At 49.5% G+C, this 21,755-nt stretch overlaps 1 non-coding gene and 1 pseudogene across 1 annotated transcript; one reads left to right on the top strand and one right to left on the bottom strand.

The window, feature by feature from the left end:
- Positions 1 to 1,656: 1,656 nt before the first annotated feature.
- On the top strand, positions 1,657 to 20,985 carry LOC139001100 (THO complex subunit 2-like; annotated as a pseudogene).
- LOC139001106 (5.8S ribosomal RNA) lies at positions 12,872 to 13,024 on the bottom strand. The gene has a single exon (XR_011469848.1). It is a non-coding gene; the product is annotated as a 5.8S ribosomal RNA (ribosomal RNA).
- Positions 20,986 to 21,755: the final 770 nt, after the last annotated feature.

Below are 21,755 nucleotides of genomic sequence, written 5' to 3'. Positions count from 1 at the left end.
GGATAGAACCTGGTAAGTGCAACCATGTGTGTGCCCTTGACCAGGACTCCCTTGTGACCCCAAATGGAACCCTTACCTTTCCATTGCATGATAGGACCTCTCACCTACTGAGCCACACCTGCAGGGATCCGTTTTGTCTTTAAATTGGATCTTGTCATCTGTTTATACTGGAAGAGCTTATCGCCAGTTAAGGGTGCTTGCGATGTTATGGTTTACTGAGTGTTTTGGAATACTCTGTTTCTCTTTTGTTTTCCTGCTCTCTTGTCCTGTATGTTGAGGATTTTCTGTAGCGCTATGTTTGAATTCCTTTCATTTCTCGTGTGCCTCCCATAGACTTTTGTTCTGTGGTTACCTGGACTTTTGACTTAGGACAAATGAACAGCCTCTCCTTACATTGGAGGTTGAAAAACCAAGAGAAACACACACACACACACACACACACACACACACACACCCCAAACCACCCCCAAGGTAAAGCCCTACCTCACACCACACTCCATCACTGCTAGATGTATTCAAGGACAGTTGACAACTTGGATAGCAGAGACAGTGAACAGGGCTTCTATAGAGTTATATGTCAATTTTCAAATGAAGCACGTGGTTAAGGTCATTTTTAAGGGTCTTTTTTAGTAAATTCACTAGGTTTAAGGGCATCCGTTTGCCACGGATGGAAAGGACAGACAGATATGTGACAGGCAACAATAAGCATTGAAATAGTCCTTAAAATCCAGAAATTCTACTGATTAAAAAAATACAAATGGTTACGATGTTTGTAACCATTCATGGCCAAGAAATAGAATCAATTGCAATGAATGACGAGAAATGAGCAAAGAAATAATAAAATACCCCCCCCAACACTGTTCACGGGTCCTGGGTCCGAGGAGTCCGCACAAGAGGCGACAGTGAAGCACGCCAGGCATCACAGCCAGGTTCAGGAGAACGTTTCCTTGAGATGCTTTTGGTGAATGCCACCTGAAGGGTGGGCCGTGCGGGGGGCCTAGCCTGGGGCATGAGCGTCCCCACACTAAACCTGACCTCCAATGGGTGACGGCGATTCAGTCCTGGGGCCGATTGATTGGTGGGTCTCTGGCTCCTCCCACAAAGCTCTCGGGCTATAAAATTGAGCAAGGTGAGCGGCCAGGGCCTTCTGTTCGCAGAGCTTCTCAGCCCTGGGAGCTTTGTCACCTTCGTTGCTCTCCAAGGCAGCTTTCAGAGGAGAGATCTCCCAAAGACCCTGTCTCGGGTCATAGAGGCCACTGAAGCGCCTGGCTAGAACCTGGCTAGGCTGCTGACAAACTGAAGGCTGTTTCCGGGTCATTCCTTCTTCGCTGACTCCGTGCAAACCTTTGGGAACCCCTGGACCTCTGGTGAGTATGGAATTTAAGTGTCTATGTTTTTATTTTTTTGAGTAAATATCTCCAAAAAAATGCATACTTTTGGAGCACTTTAATAGAGTGATCTTTGGTATAATATGTTCTTTCCTTATTTATTTTATTTTATTTTATTTTATTTTATTTTATTTTATTTTAGAAATTGTTGGGGCCTGAAAATTGAAAAGCGAAGGCCCAGTTCTCAGCATTCCTCATGGGCGGTAATTCCCGTTGACCCCACTCTGAGGTGCGGCACTTCCGGGCCTCTGTCACTAAGGCGGGGAAGATGGAGGCAGCGTCGGTGTTGGTCCGGGTCGAGTGGATAAAGAACTGGGAGAAATCAGGGAGAGGCGACCTGTTGGTCTTATGTTGGCTTCTCAGGGAAAACAAGAGCCACGGCAGTTCGACTTACAGAGATTTCCAGCGAGCTCTCTATGAGTTATCACACCATGTCATTCAAGGAAATCTGAAGCCCGAACAAGCAGAGCAAGAGAGACTGTTTTATGCAATTGGTGTCAGCATGTTTGTATTTCGTTTCAGACACGATTCTGAAGGAATGCCTGGATCCAGAAACATTGAAATCATTAGGACTTATCAAACAATCATGGCAATTCCATCAAAGATCAGTGAAAATCAAGACAAAACTCTTTTATAGCAGCAAAAGTTCAACTTGTTAAGAGAAGAGAATGAAGGCTATGCTAAGCTGATTGTTGAATTGGGGCAAGATTTATCGGAAAAAAATTACTGGTGATTTAATCTTAGAAAATATCAAATCCTTAATAGGATGCTTTCATCTAGATCCCAATAGAGTTTTGGGTGTCCTTTTAGAAGTGTTTGAATGCAGACCATAATGTGATGACTTCTTTATATCTTTATTAGAATCTTGTGTGAATATGTGTGAGCCACAAACACTTTGTCATATACTTGGGTTCAAATTCAAGTGTTACCAGGAGCCGAATGGAGAGACTCCTTCATCTTTATACAGAGTTGCAGCAGTGCTCCTACAAGGTAATCTTATTGATTTAAATGATCTCTATGTACATCTTCTTCCAGCTGATAATTGCATGATGGATGAATATCAATGAGAAATGGTGGAAGCTAAGGCCATTCTTAGAAAACTTACGGTGGCTGTATTGTCTTCTGAAAAAATGGATAAGCAAGAGAAGGCAAAGGAAGAGGAGGAGGAGAAAGTAGAAAAGCCACCTGACAACCAAAAACTTGGTTTGTTAGAAGCATTATCAAAGATTGGTGATTGGCAGCATGCGCAGAACATGATGGATCGGATGCCTCCATACTATGTTGCTTCCCACAAGCTGATAGCTCTTGCTATTTGCAAGCTTATTCACATAACTGATGAGCCTCTCTACCGAAGAGTTGGCGTTCCTAAAGGTGCTGAAGGCTCACCTGTTCATGCTTTGCAAAATGAGAGAGCGCTAAAACAAGCAGGGAGCTTTGAGGATTTGAGGACAGATGCCTTCAATATGTTTTATTACGTCGGTCACCACCTTTCTTAGGATCCCATTTTATTTGCAAAAGTGGTGCACATAAGCCAATCCTTTATGAAGGAGCTTCAGTCTGATGGAAGGAAACAAGAGGATCAAGAGAAAGTGGACGTTATTCTTAGCTGTTTACTTGGCATTACTGACCAGGCCTTACTGCCATCTCTTTCTCAAATGGACTGCAATGTTTGTATGACTGAGGAACTATGGGGAATGTTAAAAACATTTTCATATCAGCATAGATATCATCTGTATGGCCAGTGGAAGGACGAAACTTACAACAGGTCCCTACTTTTAGTAGAGGTTAAAGCTCCAGTGATAGACAAAGCTAGAGATATCATGAACCATCTCACCAAGGAAAATGTGAGGCCTTCTGGAAGACAAATTGGGAAATTGAGCCACAGCAATCCAACTATTTTGTTTGATTATATCTTGGCAAAAATACAGACATGTGATGAGTTGATGGCACCTGTAGTAGATTCACTGGGATGCCTCACCTCATTGAATTACGATGTCTTGGCCTATTGTATCATTGAGGCTTCAGCAAATCCAGAAAAGGGAAGGATGAAACACGACGATACAACCAGTTCAAGCTGGCTTCGGCCTCTTGGTAGTTTCTGTGGTGCAGTCTTTCCTAAATATCCAATGGATCTGGCTGGTCTTCTGAAATATGTGGCTAATCAGCTAAAGGCAGGCAGAAGTATTGGCCTGCTTATATTGCAAGAAGTGGTACATAAAATGGCAGGAATAGAAATCACCGGGGAAGAGATGATGACAACGGAGCAACTAGAGGCCATGACTGGTGGAGAGCAACTAAGAGCTGAGGGAGGTTCTTGTGGCCAGACCAGAAACACTAAAAAATCCTCCCAGAGATTAAAGGATGCCCTATTGGACTATGACCTTACTCTTCCCCTTGTTTTGATGATAGCTCAGCAGGGGGATAGGGTGATCTTACAGGAGGGTGGAGAGAAAGATGTGGGACTGGTGGGAAAGCTCTATGACCAGTCCTATGATACCCTGGTACAGTTTGGTGGATTTTTAGCACTGAATCTAAGCACAGAAGAGTACACAAAGAGAGTGCTTTCGATTGATGTGCTCTATCACGAATTTCATATACCCCATGATGCAGCATTTTTCTTGTCTAGGCCAACATATGCACGCCACATCTCATCCAAATATGATGAACTTAAAAAATCAGACAAGGGAAGTAAACAGCAACATAAAGTCCACAAGTACATAGCATCATGTGAAATGGTGATGGCGCCTGTCCATGAAGCGGTAGTCTCATTTCACATTTTCAATGTCTGGGATGACATCAGCCCTCGATTGTATGCCCCATTCTGGTCACTGACAACGTATGACCTTGCAGTTCCACACACCAGCTATGAATGGGAAGTCAGAAAATTTAAAGTCCAGGTGAGAGGCACTTGATGACAATCAAGAAATGCCTCCAGAGAAAAAGAAAAAAAGAAAAGGAGTGCTGTAGTGCTCTTTGGGACAAGCTGCTTGAAGAAGAAAAGAAACAGATGGAACATGTACAGCGAGTTCTACAGAGACTGAAACTGGAAAAGGACAACTGGCTTTTAGCCAAATCTAGACCAAAGTAGACCATCACAAAATTTTTACAGCTGTGTATATTTCCTCGATGTATTTTTTTCAGCAGTCGATGCTGTTTACTGTGCTCGTTTTGTTGAATTGGTACATCAACAGAAAACTCCAAATTTTTCCACACTTCTTTGCTATGATCGAGTTTTCTCTGACATCATTTTCACAGTGGCAAGCTGTACTGAAAATGAAGCACGTCTATATGGGAGCTTTCGTTGCTGTATGTTAGAGACTGTGACTAGGTGGCACGGTGATAGAGCCACATATGAAAAGGAATGTGGAAACCACCCAGGATTCTTTACTGTACTACGGGCAACTGGATTTGATCGGGGAAATCAAGCTGATCAACTAGACTATGAAACTTTCCGACATGTGGTACATAAATGGCACTACAAACTAACCAAGGCATCATTACATTGCCTTGAAACAGGTGAATATATTCAGATGAGGAATATCTTGATTGTGCTAACAAAAATACTTCCTTGCTACCCAAAAGTTTTAAATCTGGGTCAGGCTTTGGAAAAAAAGTGCATAAAATCTGCCAAGAAGAAAAAGGGAAAAGGCGTCGTCTACAAGCATTAGCTACCGGCTACTCTGGGCAGTTGAAATATAGGAAGTCATACATGATACCTGAAAATGAGTTCCATCACAAAGACCCCACTCCGAAGGACGCAGTACACAATGGGCCTGTTGGTGGGTCTTCTTCATCTTCCAGAGGAAGTGCATCTAAATCCCATGAAAGCAGTGCTGATGACAATGATAACTCAATGGAGATGACTCCTTCACCACTAATCAAGAGTAAGGAGAGAGAAACAGGCAGGAAAGGATTGGACACGTCAAGGGAAAGAAGATCCAGAGAAAGAGAAAAAAAGATGAAAAGGACAGAAAAGGTCGGAAACGGCATCACTCAAACAATGACTGGGAGGTGCTACCAGACCTAAGGAAGAGACGAAGGAAAGGAGAAAATGGAATGATGGCAGTTTAAAAACACAAAAGTGAAAATCCATGTGATAATCCTTATCCAAATGAGAAAAACAAGGGGGGGGTGGAGGGGGGAAAGACAAAATTCCTCAGGCAATGAAAAAGGCAGCGATTCATTTAACTAAAACGATGGATAAAAATCTCCCCCAGTGGCAAAAAAGGGTATATACAGACCCCTAAGTTGAAGGTCCCCTGGAGGAGGATGTCAACGCTCCATGCATCACTCTCGGAACAGTATCTCCCATAATTAAGAGTGTCTGGTGTTGCCCATTTCAGGGGAATCTGCTTGAAGTCAAAAGATGACTGCAACCCACCATCCTCTAGACAAGTCATTTCAAAGTCACCAGTTGTCAGAATATTCTTTTCACCTCTAGTCAGTTCCTTGCAGCACGGTTCTTGTGTATACAATTTTCATTTGAAATGCGACACCCAGAAGCAGCATCTGATGAAAATTTCATACCTTTTTTTCTCAGAAAAGAGAGGAAACCGCCTCTGGGGACTCGTTCCTTAATGATGTGAATAGACTGCGGTGATGTGCAAACTCCTATACCTGTGATGAACACAGATGCAAAATTCTGAACAAAATATCAGCAAACCAGATTCAATGATACATTTAAAAAAGTATACATCATGATCAAGTGAGATTTATCCTAGGAACACAAGGCTGACTCAACACCCATAAATCGATCATCATGATACATCACATTGACAAAATAAAGGGTTAAAACCATATGATCATCTCAATAGATGCAGCAAAAGCATTTGACAAAATTCAACAAAAAGCTCTCAACAAAGTGAGTATACAAGAAACAGGCTATATATGATCAAACCTATAGGTAATATAATTCTCATTGGTGAAAAGCTTAAAGCTTTTCCTCTAAGATCAGGAACAGGACAAGGATGCTCACTATCACTAGTTCTATACAACATAGTATTGGAACTCCCATCTATAGCAAACAGACAAGAAATATAAATAAAAGACATCTAAATAGAAAAGGAAGTAAAGCTCTCATTATTTCCAGATGGCATAACCATAAGGACTGAAAGACAAAAAAAAAAAATTAGAATTAATAAATGAATTCAATAAAGTCACAGCATAGAATTAATACACAGAAATCAGTTGGGTTTCTCTACACCAATAACCAATGATCAAGAGGAGAAATTAAGAAAACAATTCCATTTACAATTGCATCAAAAGCATAAAATACCTAGAAATAAATTTAACCAAAACCTGTATTATGAAAACTATAAGACAATGGAGGAAAAAAAATTGAAGAGCAAATAAATGGAAGAATACACCTTGCTCATGTAATGGAAGGATTAATATTGTTAAAATGTCCTTATTAAAGGAAGATACAGATTCAATGTAACCAATATTAAAATATTAATGGCATTCTTTCAGAATTAAAACAAATCCTAAAATTTATATGGAACCAAAAAAGACTGAAAACAGCCAAAGAAATTTTGAGAAAGAACAAAGTGAGTGGTATCACACTACCTGATATCAAACTATTATTATTATGCTACAATACTTAAAACAGTATGGTACTGGCATAAAAACAGATGTATACATCAATGGAATATAATAGAGCAACCAGTAATAAATCCTTGCTTATATGATCACTTAATCTACAATAAAAGAGGCAAGAATATACAATGGGGTGAAGACATTCTCTTCACTAAGAGGTATCAGTAAAACTGAACACATTAAAAAAAAGAGAGAGAACTAAACTACTTTTTTATACCACATACAAAAATAACTCAAAATAGATTAAAGACTTAGATATCAGACCTGAAACAATGAAACTCTAGAAGAAAACATAGGCAGTAAACTCTTTGACATTTCTTTAGTAATTTCTTTTTGGATATGTTTCCTCAGGCAAGGAAAACAAAAGAAACAATAAACAAATGTGACTACATCAAACTAAAAATGTTTGCACGGCAAAGGAGACAATCCACAAAACAAAAAGGCAACCTACTGAATGGAAGAAGATATTTGCAAATGATACATCCTATAGGGAATTAATATCCAAAATACTGTACATAAGGAACTCATACAACATAGCACCAAAACAAAACAAAAAAACTAATCCAATTTAAAAATGGGCAGAGGACCTGAATAGACATTTCTTTAGAAGACATTCACATGGCCAACAGATATATGGAAAGATGCTCAAAATCACTAATCAGGAAAATTGCAAATTAAAACGGCAATGAGATATCACCTAACACCTGTTAGAATGGCTATCATCAACAAATCAGCAAATAAGTACTAGTGATGATGTGAAGATGCACTGCTGGTAGGATTATAAATTACTGCAAACACTAAGAAAAATGGTATGGCAATTCCTCAAGAGATGAAAAATAGAATTGCCATAAGACCTATAGATTGTTTTTTTTGGGGGGGAGGTATTTATCCAAAGAAAACAATGTCACTAATTTGAAAGACATATGCACCTCAATGTTCACTGCAGCATTATTAATAACAGCCAATATAGAAGCAACATAGATGCCCATCAATAGATGAATGGGAAAAAAAAATGTAGTGAACATATACAATGATATATTAGTCAGCAATAAAAAATAATAAAATCTTGCCATTTGCAACAACATTGAGGAACCTAGAAGGTACTATGCTAAGTGAAATAAGAGAAAGACAAATACTGTATTTCACTTCTGTGTGAAATCTAAAAACAAACCACACCAAAAGAATGAACAAAACAATACAAACAGACCTATAAATATAGAGAACAAGCTGATGGTTGCCAAATAAGGTTGGGGGAGGTGGTGAGAAGGGGATGTAAATATTTTTTTAATTAAATTTTTAAAAAAGCAACAAGCTATTGAATAACTATTGGGTCAAAGAAAAAAAAAAGAAGAGATCAGAAGATGCATAGAGACAAATTAAAATGAAAATTCAACATACCAAAAATTTTTGGATGCAGCAAAAGTGATATTAAGAGAGAAGTTTAGCTTATTAAAGGCCTATCTACATTAATAAAAGAGAAACATGCAAATTGGTGTCACTCCACTACCCTTCCGATTGGCTAATCAGGGAGACATGCAAATTAACTGCCAGCCAAGATGGCGGCTGGCAGCCAAGCAGCTGATGCGAACAGGGAGGGTTGCTTGCTTCAGTTATGGAGGACTCCAACGTTCCCCACCTGACTTGCCGGCCTCTCAGCTGCAACTCTAAGCAACTATGTTGCAAATATAGAAACTAAACAAAACCCCAGAAACCTGCTTTACTTAGCCAGCTGGACCGCAACATTGTATCAAATACAGAATGTAAAGAAAGGCCAGAAAGCTCCTTTCAGCAGCCGAGGCCTCAGAGCTAAAGCTGGCCCAGAATAAAAAAAAAAAAAAAAAAAAAAAAGAAAGCAAGGGGCAGCTGGGAGCTTCAGTCACCCGCCAGCCTGAAAACGGGCCTCAGCCCCTCACCCAGGCTGGCCAGGCACCCCAGTGGGGACTCCCACCCTGATCCAGGACATCCTTCAGGGCAACCCAGTCAGCCCCCACCCATGTACCAGGCCCCTATTCTATATAGTAAAAGGGTAATGTGCCTCCTGGCACTGGTGTCAGCGGAGCCACGAGGCCTCCCAGCACCAGGATCAGCATGACAGGGGGCAGCACCCAAACCCTCTGATCGGCCCTGCTCTGTGCATGACAGGGGGTGGCACCACAACTTCCCTATCGACCCTGCCTTGAGTGTGACAGGGGGCGGTGCCCCAACGACCCAATTGGAACTACCCTGAGCGTGACTAGGGTTGGCATCACAAACTCCCGATCTGCCCTGCTCTGTACATGACAGGGGGTGGCGCCCCAATGCCCCAATCGGCCGGGCTCTGAGCCTACCAGGGGCTGCACCTAGGGATTGGGCCTGACCTCTGCCACCCAGGAGCGGGCCTAAGCCAGCAGGTCATTATCTCCTGAGGGGTCCCAGACTGTGCAATTTAGGAGTTGATGTGCAAACTCCTAAAGTTTCGGCGATACTGGGATGACTGATTGTATTATGTGAGGATTTTGGCTTCTTGTAAAACAAAAAATTAACTTTAGTCCCTACCAGGAGCCAATCCACCTTGGCTGCTTGCCGCAGTCACTGCATGGAAGAAACATCTGCACAACTTACGTTTTTCAAGGCACCTGGCATGTAGGACATATGTCTGCTCCCCCTCTTAAGCGCTATGTGTTTTAACCAGGACCACTTCCCCGAGAAATGGCCATTTCCCCAGCTTAGGGGTTAACAGGACGACGGAAGGAAATCAATCAGTCAATCCCCCTAGTGTTACAGAAATACCATGTACTACTTATGAAGAACTTGGACGAAGACTGTTGGCAATAAATGTGGGACTTGTTGGGCCCACATCCTCAGGGGTCTGCCCACCAGCGAAAGCACCAGAACCTATGCCCCTGGAGACCCACTGATGCAGGGAAGTCCCAGGGAAGGCAAGCAGCAAGGCTGGGAGGACATGACCTTGTCTGGGTAGGATAAACTCCTTCAGTCCCTTCAGTCACTTCTTTGTAGCTTATCAGTAGAGCAGTAGAAGAGTGCTCTTGGAATAGCCCTTATAATGGGACACAAGAGGTTAACCTAGACAAGATCAAAATCAACAGAACTAGATAGAGACTAGAGACAGGATGATGGACATGAAACTAGGAACATTGGAAGGTTTCCTGAAACATATCATGATATAATGGAACAATAAAAAGAGAACCCAACCATGATGATCAACTGAACACTGCCTCTGTGTCATTCATTCTTCGCTGGCTCCGTCCACACCTCCATGGGAACCCCTGGACCTGCTGGGGCTGGACCCCAGCAACTTCCTGGGAAAGATCATTTGTACATGTGGTAACAGCCATAGCAGCTTGATCCTTTCATATGCCCTTAAATATGTCACCAGATTTTCCCTCGCTCAGTCATCCTCCTGTTGTCACATCTTCATGATTGAGAACACATTTCTTATTCCAGTTATGGAAATACTGACCATGATATATCCTACCCGTAACCCTCACCCTCACCTTCACCCTAAATCTACCCTAACAGCCCCAACCATCACCCTCACCCTCACCCTCACCTTAACACCCTAAACATAAACTTAACCCCATCCCTAACCCTAACAACCCTAACTCTCACTCTAACTCTGACCCAAACCTGACCCTGACCCTGACAATCAACCTAACACTAACCCTGAAACTGACCCTTACCTGACACTTACGCTGACCCTGAATCTAACCCTGACCCTGACCCTGACTCTGACCCTGATCCTGATCCCCACACTAACCCTGACACTAACCCTAAACCTAACCCTGATGGTGACCCTAAGCTGACCCTGACAATAAACCTAACACTAACCCTGACCCTGACCCTGACTCTAAACCTGACCTGACCCTGACCCTAGATCTGATCTCCTGGCGTCCAACACCTGGGTTTTCCAGGAAGACCCAGAGGGCGGCCTGGGAGTTGAAGGGGGACTGGAACTATTTTTCTTGGGGGGGGGGGGGGGTGTGACTGAGGACCGACCGAGTGGACATACCCAGAATACCTTTTGTGGACCAGGGCCCTTGAAACCCCAGGGACTCTAAAAGCCTCCCTCTCCCTTCCTCTCTGAAATCAATAAAGATATATTTTAAAACACGCACACACACACACCAACAACCACAACACAAAGGTATTGATCCACCTCCATATAGTAAAAAGTGTACTTGTACAATGTTTTGGACTTGCATTTTGTGCTATCCAAACGGGGAAGTTAACTTGCAGGATTTGGGGCGGCGGGGAGAGGACAAAAGAGAGGGATTGACCTTTGTCATTTCAAAATGGCGGCTGCCGCCCTAACTGGTTTGGCTCAGTGGACAGAGCATCCGCCTTCGGACTAAAGGGTCCCTGGTGTGATTCCGGTCAAGGGCATATACCTTGGTTGTGGGCACATCCCCAGGAGGAGGTGTGCGTGAGGCAGCTAATTGAGGTTTCTCTATCTTTGAGGTTTCTAATTCTCTATCCCTCTCCCTTCCACTCTGTTAAAAAATCAATGAAATATATTTAAAAAACAAAATGGTGGCTGCCAAGTTACTGGAGCCAAAAGAGCGGGAAGTATGCCACGGTCACCCACATCACGGGACAGTGCATGAACACTAAGGTAGAGATCCACCTCATGTGCCGAATCCACCTGCCAGATGGTGAGATCATCTGCAACTTCAACGAGCTCTCCAGCGTGGTCCAATTGATTGACGAGCAGATGATCTGGGAGCAGCAGCAGCAGCAGCAGCAAGAACACGGGACTGAGGAGAGCCAGGGCCATGGCTGTCAGGGCCCTGCCCAGCCCAGCTTCAGGGTGTCCAGGGCTGCAGCTTCGGAGGAGTAGGCTGTTCCATTTGTTCTGCGTGTGGGCATGGGCTCAAGAAACCAGTTAAAAAAAAAAAAAAAAAAAAAAAAACTTCTTAGAAATGACATTGATACAGCAGTGCAGGGGAGTGGGCTTTCTGTATGCCACATTTCCCGCGCCCCACTGCTGGGCAGGGATTCTGTGCTGTGCTCTTCCCTGTTCACTCACTGTTACTGAGGGAATCCTGGTTAGTTTTTTTTGTTTGTTTTTTTTTTCCCTCCGCTAATATGCTTAAATTCAGCATGATGCCACGTCTGATCTGAGGTCGTGTCTAGGAAGGGGCACAGGCACACACACACCATGGAGAGAGTGGCTTCCCCAGGCGAGGACGGTGAGAGGAGCCCTTACCTGCACACATGGGGGACACCATGCATGATATGTCCAGCCTCTCTCTCTGCCTTGCCTTACCCTGAGGACTGGTTGAGGCGAGGGGAGGGGGCGTCTTATGGACAAGAGCTCAAGCTGGTGGGAGAAAGGGTAGCCTTTTGCCAGCAGAGGGGGTGTGAGTTTGGTGGTGGTCTCCGGGTGGGGGGGCGGGGGACGCATGGGCCACAGTGTCGCCGCCGCCCCACAAGGCACACGAACCCACCCCAGACATACACATACACACACACACACCCAATGGGCCCGACAACACGTGACGCGGCGCAGCCACAGCCCAAGTTGTGGAGCACTTGGCTGGGGAGGACACCATGGAGTCCTGAGTGCCACCACCTGGGCACGTGTCACCATGGCGCGGCTTCGCCCATGACTCAGCCTTGGCTTGAGCCACAACCCAGGCAGGGCCCGAGCAGGGAAGGAGACACTGTCACCACAATGGGCCCCACGACCACAACTCTCTTTTACAGTTGGCCGTGTGCAGCACGAGAAAGCTCCCGAGAGGGAAAACCATGGCATCGGGCCTCTCCCTTCTCTCATGGGGCGCACAGACACCGTCATCTACACTTCCGGGGATGGAGTGCCCAAGGAACAGCCCTTCGAGGAAACCCCAGCTGCGCACGACACCCCGGGGACTCATTTGATCGGCAAGCGATGCTCACACAGGCGTAGCCCTGGTAGGAACCCTGGCCGGCAAGTGCATGTGAAGTGTTGATGATCAATGTGTCCTGCAATTCACATTAATTCTCACAGCTAGCTGCGTTCTTCATCGACGCATGAGCCGAGTGATCCACCACTAGAAGTTGTAACGTTTTGGTTTTTGGTTTTCGCTCCCTGGCATGGTAACATTCTCTTCCTGCGCCCCCAAATCCCACTGGTGGTGGGGGGGGCGCCTCAGGCAGCCGTCTAAAAACAAGACAAACAAGACCAGACTCTGCAGGTCAGGAAGGTATGACCTTGGGGTGGTCCGAAGCAACGGCCCCTAATGGGCATGCTCGGACGCCCCACAGGCACCTGGGGGTAGGGGAGTGAAAGGGCGCCGAAAGGGAGCGGGGACCTTTCCCCCTGACCCTCCCCAAGGGCCGGAATGCCCCAACCCAAGACAGATGGGCGACCCCCAGGGGTCTTTAAACCTCCACGCCGGGAAGGGCTAGGTACCTGGAAAGGGGGTCGCAAAAGGTCAGAGTGGACCAGGTGGGGAACCAAGTTCCAAAGGGCGCCTCCGCCCCCGAGGTCTCGACCCCTCAACCCAACGGTTCCTGCAACCTGCACACGCGTAGGGCACAAAGCCCCCCGGCGCTGCCTGCCCATGATGGGGCCTCCCGCTGACCCGACAATGGGCACCCCCCCATGCCCCTTCAGCGCAGACCAACCACTGTCATTTCCACCACCTGGCAGAATCCAAGCTGGGAAACCCCGCGCGACACACGTCAACACACGTCCTGGGGCTGTGCCCCCCTTCTCTCCCTCCACCACCGCATCTCGTCCCCACACCCGTGGCCCAGGCCCCTCGCCACGTTGGGACTAGGGGCTGTGATGGGAAGCAGGGAGCAGGCTGGGGCATGGCGCGCGGCCTGTGGGGAGGGGGGAGGCAGGACACCCGGAACGCAAGGGGCGGCGGACAGTGGAGGAGAGGCTCGGGGCAGATGGTTGTGCTCCTGACGGGAAGGACAGAATGACCCGCCCCCAGGGCAGGCGTGGGAAGGGGCCACCGCGTCCCCGTTCCCGAGCCTTGCGGTTTGGGGGGGGGGCACCCACAACGCATGCCCTTGTCTTCTTGCGGTCGCTGGTGAGGGCAACAATGAACCACAAGGTGGCAGGCATGGGCAATAGGGGCACCCAGAGGCCCACTCCAAGGCCCACTCCCGGTGAGCCCCGCGGCCGTGGAGACCTTTCCGCAGGGCTCACAGTGACCTGAGGCAACCCCCCCCCCCCCGCTTGCTCTTTCCCTCGCAAACTGTGGGGGGAAGTCGGCAGCCGTCGCTGCCCCAACTGGCCCGAGCCGCAAAAACCATGGGGGTTAAGCCAGAGGAATCCGAACCGACCAACTAAATGAGGAAGGACTTGGGCTCAATCGCCCCTTTCCCGTTAATGATCCTTCCACAGGTTCACCTATGGAAACCTTGTTTGACTTTTACTTCCTCTAGATAGTCAAGTTCGACCGCCTTCTCAGTGCTCCACCAGGGCAGTGGGCCCACCCTGGCGGGGCCCATCCGAGGGCCTCACTAAACCATTCAATCGGTAGTAGCGACAGGTGGAGTGTACAAAGGGCAGGGACTTAATCAACGAAAGCTTATGACCCACACTTATTGGGAATTCCTCATTCATGGGGAATAATTGCAATCCCCAATCCCCATCACAAATGGGGTTCAACAGGTTAACCCCGCCTGCTGGCATAGGGTAGGCACACACTGAGCCAGTCAGTGTAGCGCCATGCAGCCCTGGACATCTAAGGGCATCACAGACCTCTTATTGCTCAATCTCGGGTGGCTGAATGCCACTTGTCCCTCTAAGTTGGGGGATGCCTCTAAGTTGGGGTTGCATAACTAGTTAGCTAGCATGCCAGATTCTCGTTCATTACCAGAATTAACCAGACAAATCGCTCCACCAACTAAGAACAGTCATGGAATCCAGAAAGAGCTCTCAATCTGTCAATCCTGTCCGTGTCCGGGCCTGGTGAGGTTTCCCGTGTTCAGTCAAATTAAGCCGCAGGCTCCACTCCTGGTGGTGCCCTTCCATCAATTCCTTTAAGTTTAAGCATTGCAACCATATTCCCCCGGAACCCAAAGACTTTGGTTTCCCGGAAGCTGCCTGGCGGGTCATGGGAATAACCCAGTCAGCATCCTTTATGGTCGGAACTATGATGGTATCTGATCGTCTTCAAACATCCATCTTTCGTTCTTGATTAATGAAAACATTCTTGGCAAATGCTTTTGCTCTGGTCCGTCTTACACCAGTCCAAGAATTTCACCTCCAACGGCGCAATATGAATGCCCCTGGCCATCCCTCTTAATCATGGCCTCAGTTCCGAAAACCAACAAAATAGAACTATTGATGTTCTTGGTGAATGGAGGCGCAGAGATGAGTCGGACGACAGGATACGGAGAAACAGAAGGCTACCGCTCGCTCAGGCGAATAGCCAAGATCCTCTGATCCCTCATGGCTTTTATTGGGGGTGAGCACAGCAAATAACAATGGAGTATAGCAAGTGACAATGATTAACAATGGGGTACAGCAAGTGACAATGATTAATAAACATGCTTTAAGAAATCATCAAAGCTAAGTTATACATTACACTATTAATTTCCTATATTATATAAAGATTCTTTCCACCTGCAGCAGTGCACCCTCCCCTGAACTTTCTATGCCTTCATGGACTATTCATCACGTCAAGGAAAGTTCTTCCTCGGAACAATAGTCTCAAGTGCAAGACTTTGTTCTGACATGGCCTGCTTGCAGGCTCACGCCTTCTCCTGGCAGAGCGTCCTCTTCTAGTTAACTTCTTTCCACTTTACCGCTACAAGAACCGCGGTCTTATTCCATTATTCCTAGTTGTGTATCCAGGCAGCTCGGGCCTGCATTGAACACTCTTTTTCAAAGTAAACACTTCAGGCCCTGCGGGACACTCAGCTAAGAGCATCGAGGGGGTGCCGAGAGACAAAGGGGGGGACGGGTGGTGGCTCGCCTCGCGGCAGACCGCCCCACCGCTCCCAAGATCCAACTACGAACTTTTTAACTGCAGCAACTCTAATATACGCTATTGGAGCTGGAATTACCGTGGCTGCTGACACCAGACTTGCCCTCCAATGGATCCTCACTAAAGGGTTTAAAGTGGACTCATTCCAATTACAGGGCCTCGAAAGACTCCTGTATGGCTATTTTTCGTTACTATCTCCCCAGGTCGGGAGTGGGTAATTTGCACGCCTGCTGCCTTCCTTGGATGTGGTAGCTGTTTCTCAGGCTCCCTCTCTAGAATCAAACCCTGATTACCCATCACCTGTGGTCACCATGGTAGGCATGGCAACTACCATCGAAAGTTGATAAGGCAGACTTTCGAATGGGTCGTCGCCGCCACGGCGGGGCATGCGATCGGCCAGAGGTTATCTAGAGTCACCAAAGCCGCCAGCACCCACCCCCTCGGCCGGCGAGGGATTGAGGGGAGGCTGTTCAGGTTGTTTTTGATCTGATAAATGCACGCATTCCCCCCAGGGGGATCAGCCCCCGTCGCCATGTATTAGTTCTAGAATTACCACAGTAGGCCAAGTAGGAGAGGAGCGAGTGACCAAAGGAACCATAACTGATTTAATGAGCCATTCGTAGTTTCACTGGACCGGTGTGCGTACTTAGACATGCATGGCTTAATCTTTGAGACAAGCACATGCTACTGGCAGGGTCAACCAGGTAGGAGAGCACCGGGAGCCAGAAGACCTCGCTCCCGCGGTGCATTCTCCAGGTGCAGGCTAGACGTGCTGAGTGCTGAAGGAAACGAGCAAGGGTGAGAGTGAGCGCGCAAGGGCGTTCAGAGTGGCGGGCAACAAGGGAAGAGGCAGGTCTCGCTCGGCATGGCACCAAACCTGGCCCGGTGGCAGACCGCTTCCCAGTATCGGCGAGGTGGATGGACTGCCTGCACCCATGGACCAGAGCACAGCACACGCGGATGCGCCATGGAGGGGCACCCAAGGGGCATCCTCCACAGGGGCGGACCCGATGGCAAGCGAGAGCAGCCCTCGACGTGTCACCCTGGCAGACATGCCGAGAGCCAGGACACGCACACTTACAGAAGTGGGACTTCCCGAGCCAGAGCCTGGGGACACATCCCGGGGTGGTGTGTGGACGGAGATCATAATGGCTTGCCAGCACCTGGTCAGCACTCAGGCGCGCCCATCTGAACTGGGCCACGGCGAGAGATGGACCCTCCCGCGCCCAAACGCAACGAAGACGCCACAATGGTGGGAGGCGGCGGGCACAGAGCAGGGCAGCGGCTGGCCCTGGAGGCGACACGTGACTGCGGGTGCACCCCGTAATGGCGTCGGCTAGGCGGATGGGACAGACAGACACAGAGGAGACAAGGCGACGGCTCCCGGCAGTGAGGTGTGGAGGGGGGGAGGGAAGGTGCGGCAGTGATGGCAGGGGTGGGCGGAGTGGGACTCCGGGGCCACCCTGCGAGGTGAGTTGAGGACACGTTTCACTTGGGGAGAAAGAACGAAAGGAGAAAAAGGACAAGGCTGGGAAGTGAGTCGGTTAGCCGCACCAGGACAACCGCAGGGTCTCACCGCCGGGGGCCCCTCCAGGCCCAAGGGATGGTCCCACAGAGACCCAGGAAATGCCGACTGGCTTCCACCAGAAACAATCTTCAACCAACCTCACGGATGGTTCCAGGCCCCGCCGCCCACCGGCCAAGGCCACCACCGCCTCTGACCCTCAGCCAAGAGGACCTAGAGTTCCCTCTTTCTCCCGGGCGCACATGGCAGAGGGTTGACATGAAGGCAAGGCACTGGACCTGGACACCGGGTAAACGAACCCGGGGATCACACCGCCACAGACACACAGGGCGGCCCCACGACACCCGGGATGCCAGGCCGATCCTTCCAAGCACACAACTTCGAAGCCTCCTCCCACCGTGGCCAAGGCCCATGCCAAGGCGGAAAGGACATACAAGCAACCGTCAGCAACCACAGGGGAGCCACTGCGGCTTTTCTCTAGCCAACCATCCGTTCATCTGCCCGGTCCGACTGGGACCGGGGCTCACATCAAGGCGCGGGAGCAGGAATGCGGGGGTACCGGAAAGGTCTCCACGGCCCCCCAACCCCTTCCGCACGCAACTGGAGAAAAATCGCCCCCGAGCATGAGATGCGCAGGCAGCAACGCGTGCGCGCATGCTCACGTAACAGCACTTCCCGAGACCTATGCCAGCCCCGCCCAGCAGGACCCTCCCCAGACTCAAAGGGGGAAGGCGTGGGCCATGCTAAGGTAAAGCTGCATTGCCACTAGGCCCCTCAAAGCCAGTGCAAGAAGGGCCCGAGAGCCCAAACACAGAGGCTGCTAACTCAACACACTTCCAGATTAGGGGCGGCAGCTGGGGGGGTCTGGTACCCCAAGGCACCCTCTGGGCTTTCTCACTGAGGACTCATTGTCCCCCAACCCCATCAGAAACACCCCATCAGGCCAGTGGAGACACTTCAAGGGAACACAGGGGGCCGGGGAAGAACCCGACTGGGACAGGGTCAAGCACAGGGTGGACACACGAGTGCTCGCAAGAGGGGCCGTGAAGAGAGAGAGCGCAGGAGGGCTTCGTCCTCTTGCCTCAGGGGGGGCCTCGTCCACAGTTAACTTAATGAGAGCCCATGGTGTTGCGTTGGGAACATGGGCATGTCACAAGACAGAGAAAAAAAAAAAAAACACTACAGTAACGGAAGACCAGGTGGCAGGAAAAAAAACAACTCTCACGGTCAGCCAGTGGCGGCACCCCTGACTCGACCCCATTGCAGTTGCCAGCGCAGCACACATTGCAAGGGCACAGTCCCCCTCCCAAGAAGGGGACAGGCGTGCCTTCCCCTTATCCGGCCAGACTCCCCCGGGGCTCCCCTCCAGCACACCGCCTACAGCAGTAGCCCAGCGTGGGGCTCGCGGGGAGCAAAAAAAGACACCACCAGCTCAGTGTTGGGCACCTGCAGGACATCACGGAGTGCTCCAGGGGCACCCACCATGGGCCAAGGCGAAACAATGCCCACAAGCCCAACAGGGAGGCGCGTGTGGTGAGATGACAGAACGCCCCCTCCCCACCGCGGGGAGGGGCACCTGCGACAACGCAAGCCCGGAAAGGCGAGCAGAGGGTGTCCACTGCATCAGAGAGACCACGGGCATGACACCAAGGTCGGGCCAGGTTCCCGCACCCCTTCCCTTCCACGCACCGCTGTTGGTCAGGGAGGAGAGGAGAGGGGCCAGCGGGCAGAGCGAGAAGAGTGGTCCCATTCACCAAGGAATGTCTGTCCCTCGGCTGGCGCGGCTTAGGCCTGCTCAGGAGAGTGAGACGTCACCACATCGATCGATTGGCTACAAAAACGGGGCGGGGAGCCGCCAGCTAGACGAAGGGAAACGTGGCGGGGACAACCATCCGGAACACGAGCCTGAGCTTCAGTCTCGTCACATAAAGCCCTTCATTCTCTTCTCATGCAGAGGGGGAGAGCACGGTCCTCGGGGATGGGGTCCGAGACGTACAGCAGCCTGTGCGCGCAGACCCGAGGCATACGGCTTTCGCTCGTGTGGCAGGGACAGGTAGTCAGGCCTTGGGTTGTGGCCGAGAAGCTCCCGGGGACACTCCCCGTCATCCAATCACCCGAGGACAGCATGTCCACAGTCATATCGTGGTACAAAATTCCAACTTTAGGCAAAACATGGACGGTGCTGGTGATTGGGGCCTCTGTCTACAGATCATGCCGGACTCCCGGAAGCGAGTCGCGGCCACCAGAGACCCCATGGGACCTCATCACCACCAAAGAAGGGCGGGGGGAGGGGGGGCAAAAGAAAGAGACGGAACTATCTGGTCACCCCCCAAAGCACGTAAAGAGCATGGCATGGACAGGTGGCAGCAAGAGGAGAGGGTCGGGCTGTCCACGGCCTTCCTCACCACTTCGCACCATGGGCAACAGCAGGTCAAACGTGTTTCTGAATCGGGACTTTGAAAAAATTCCGGGGCACCTAGAACCACTGTGTCGCCAGAAGGCCCGGCCATGGCGTCGGCCCAAGCCCTCTCGCAGAAAAATGAAGAAGCGTATCTGACGACTGGGACCACGCGTGCTCGTACCAACCTGCCTTGTCCTCCATGCACCGCCCGAACCGGCCCCCACCTATGGAGCTCCGCGACTTGGATAACGGCCACAAAGTCGAGCCCCGTGACCTAGGCACACTCGGGCACACGCCCGCCCGCGCAGCCTGGTCGACCACTGAACGCGCACTCTCCCGCCTCCAGATCGGGACTTGGAAAATTTTCTCGGAAGGTGCCTTTGATGGACAGAGGGACAAACCCGCAGGAGCGATGAGGACACTTGGGTAAGCCGGCACCTTGCGCAGGCATGCGCCCGCACCAAAATCAATAGAAGCGGGAGGTGGGGGGGGCGCCTCGGGCAGAACGTGTTCCGATGCAAGCCACCCTCTCCGGCTATGCCCGCAGTGGCCCCCGCCCTTCCCTGCGGAGGGGCAACAGTGAGTGCCGGGCCACCCAACCCAACCGGCAGCTGGCACTCACTCCTTCAATGGCCCCGCCGCAGGTACAACCTCCGGAGAACCATACAGGCACTGACGGAGCAGCATAAGCCAACCTCTGTGACTAAGCCCACAGGGGAAAAGGTGGCGGCTGCGGGCCCTGGTCAGTCCCAGCAGAGAGGTAACAGAGAGTGCTGGTCGACCCGTCCTAGTGGCCCACCTCCGCAATGGCAGCAGCTGCTCACTCCTTCAGCATTGCTGCAGGTCCAATCTCTGGAGAACGGCCAGGCACCTAATAACCAGTGCTGCCAGGACAATCCCGACAGCGCTGCTGGCACCCTGGAAGTTAGCCTCGGGCACTGCAGCTGCTTCCCCCCCCAGATGCTTGTAAGGAAGAAACTCTATACAAGCGGCCGCCAGGTGGCTCCCAACAAGCAGTGTGAACCTCAGCTGGATGGATATGGATCTCTGGAAGGCAAGGGTGTTCCGCAGCCTGCCCAGAGGGCCGATCGGGTCCTGGGCCCCCAACCCCAACCCCGTCAAGGAAAGCACGGCGCCACCTAACGCGGGGGTGGGGGGGTGGTGCCTAGGATAATCTTTTTTTGGAGAATGGCCGGAACAAACATGAGGGCAGGCCGGGCCATTCGAAAGTGAAAGACTTCCTCAGAGTCACACACCACCACCACCACCACCCACCCACCCCACACTCACACACCCCGCAGGCCCAAGATGTCCCAGCTCCTGCCTCCCTCTCTCCCTCCCCAAAAGACATAACAAAAAATTTTATTAAATATTTTATTGATGTTTTACAGAGAGGAAAGGAGAGGGATAGAGAGAAACATCCTCGAGAGAAACATCGATCAGCTAGCTGCCTCCTGCACACCTCCTACTGGGGATGTGCCGGAAATCAAGGTACATGCACTTGACTGGAATCAAACCTGGGACACACACACACACACACACACACCCGCCACTCTCCCCAGAGTCCGAAGGCCAACGCTCCATCCACTGACCCAAACCAGTTAGGGCACAAAAAAATGTTTGCTGCCTGGGAGCTGAAACCTAAACGAGGCAGTACTCAAGGATCGGATCGTCACATCTTCTCTCTCTCTCTCTCTCTCTCTCTCTCTCTCTCTCTCCTCTTTTGTTGAAATTATTGGGGAGACACCAGTTCATAAAACCATACAGGTTTTAAAATAAAATAAATGAATAAATCAGATATGAATAAATAGGAATTTTTGTATGGAACTAAACAAAAAACAACAACAACAAAAACATTCTGGTTATTCAAGTGTACAACTCAAGAAAATATCTGAATACATACATACAGACAA

This window comes from Myotis yumanensis, unplaced genomic scaffold (assembly GCF_028538775.1).
Source record: "Myotis yumanensis isolate MYYU_CA2020_CCGP unplaced genomic scaffold, mMyoYum1.0.hap1 SCAF_99, whole genome shotgun sequence".
Classification (NCBI taxonomy): Eukaryota; Metazoa; Chordata; class Mammalia; order Chiroptera; family Vespertilionidae; genus Myotis; species Myotis yumanensis.
Note: the sequence above shows the minus strand (reverse complement) of the source record. Positions and strands in the feature narration are given on the sequence as shown.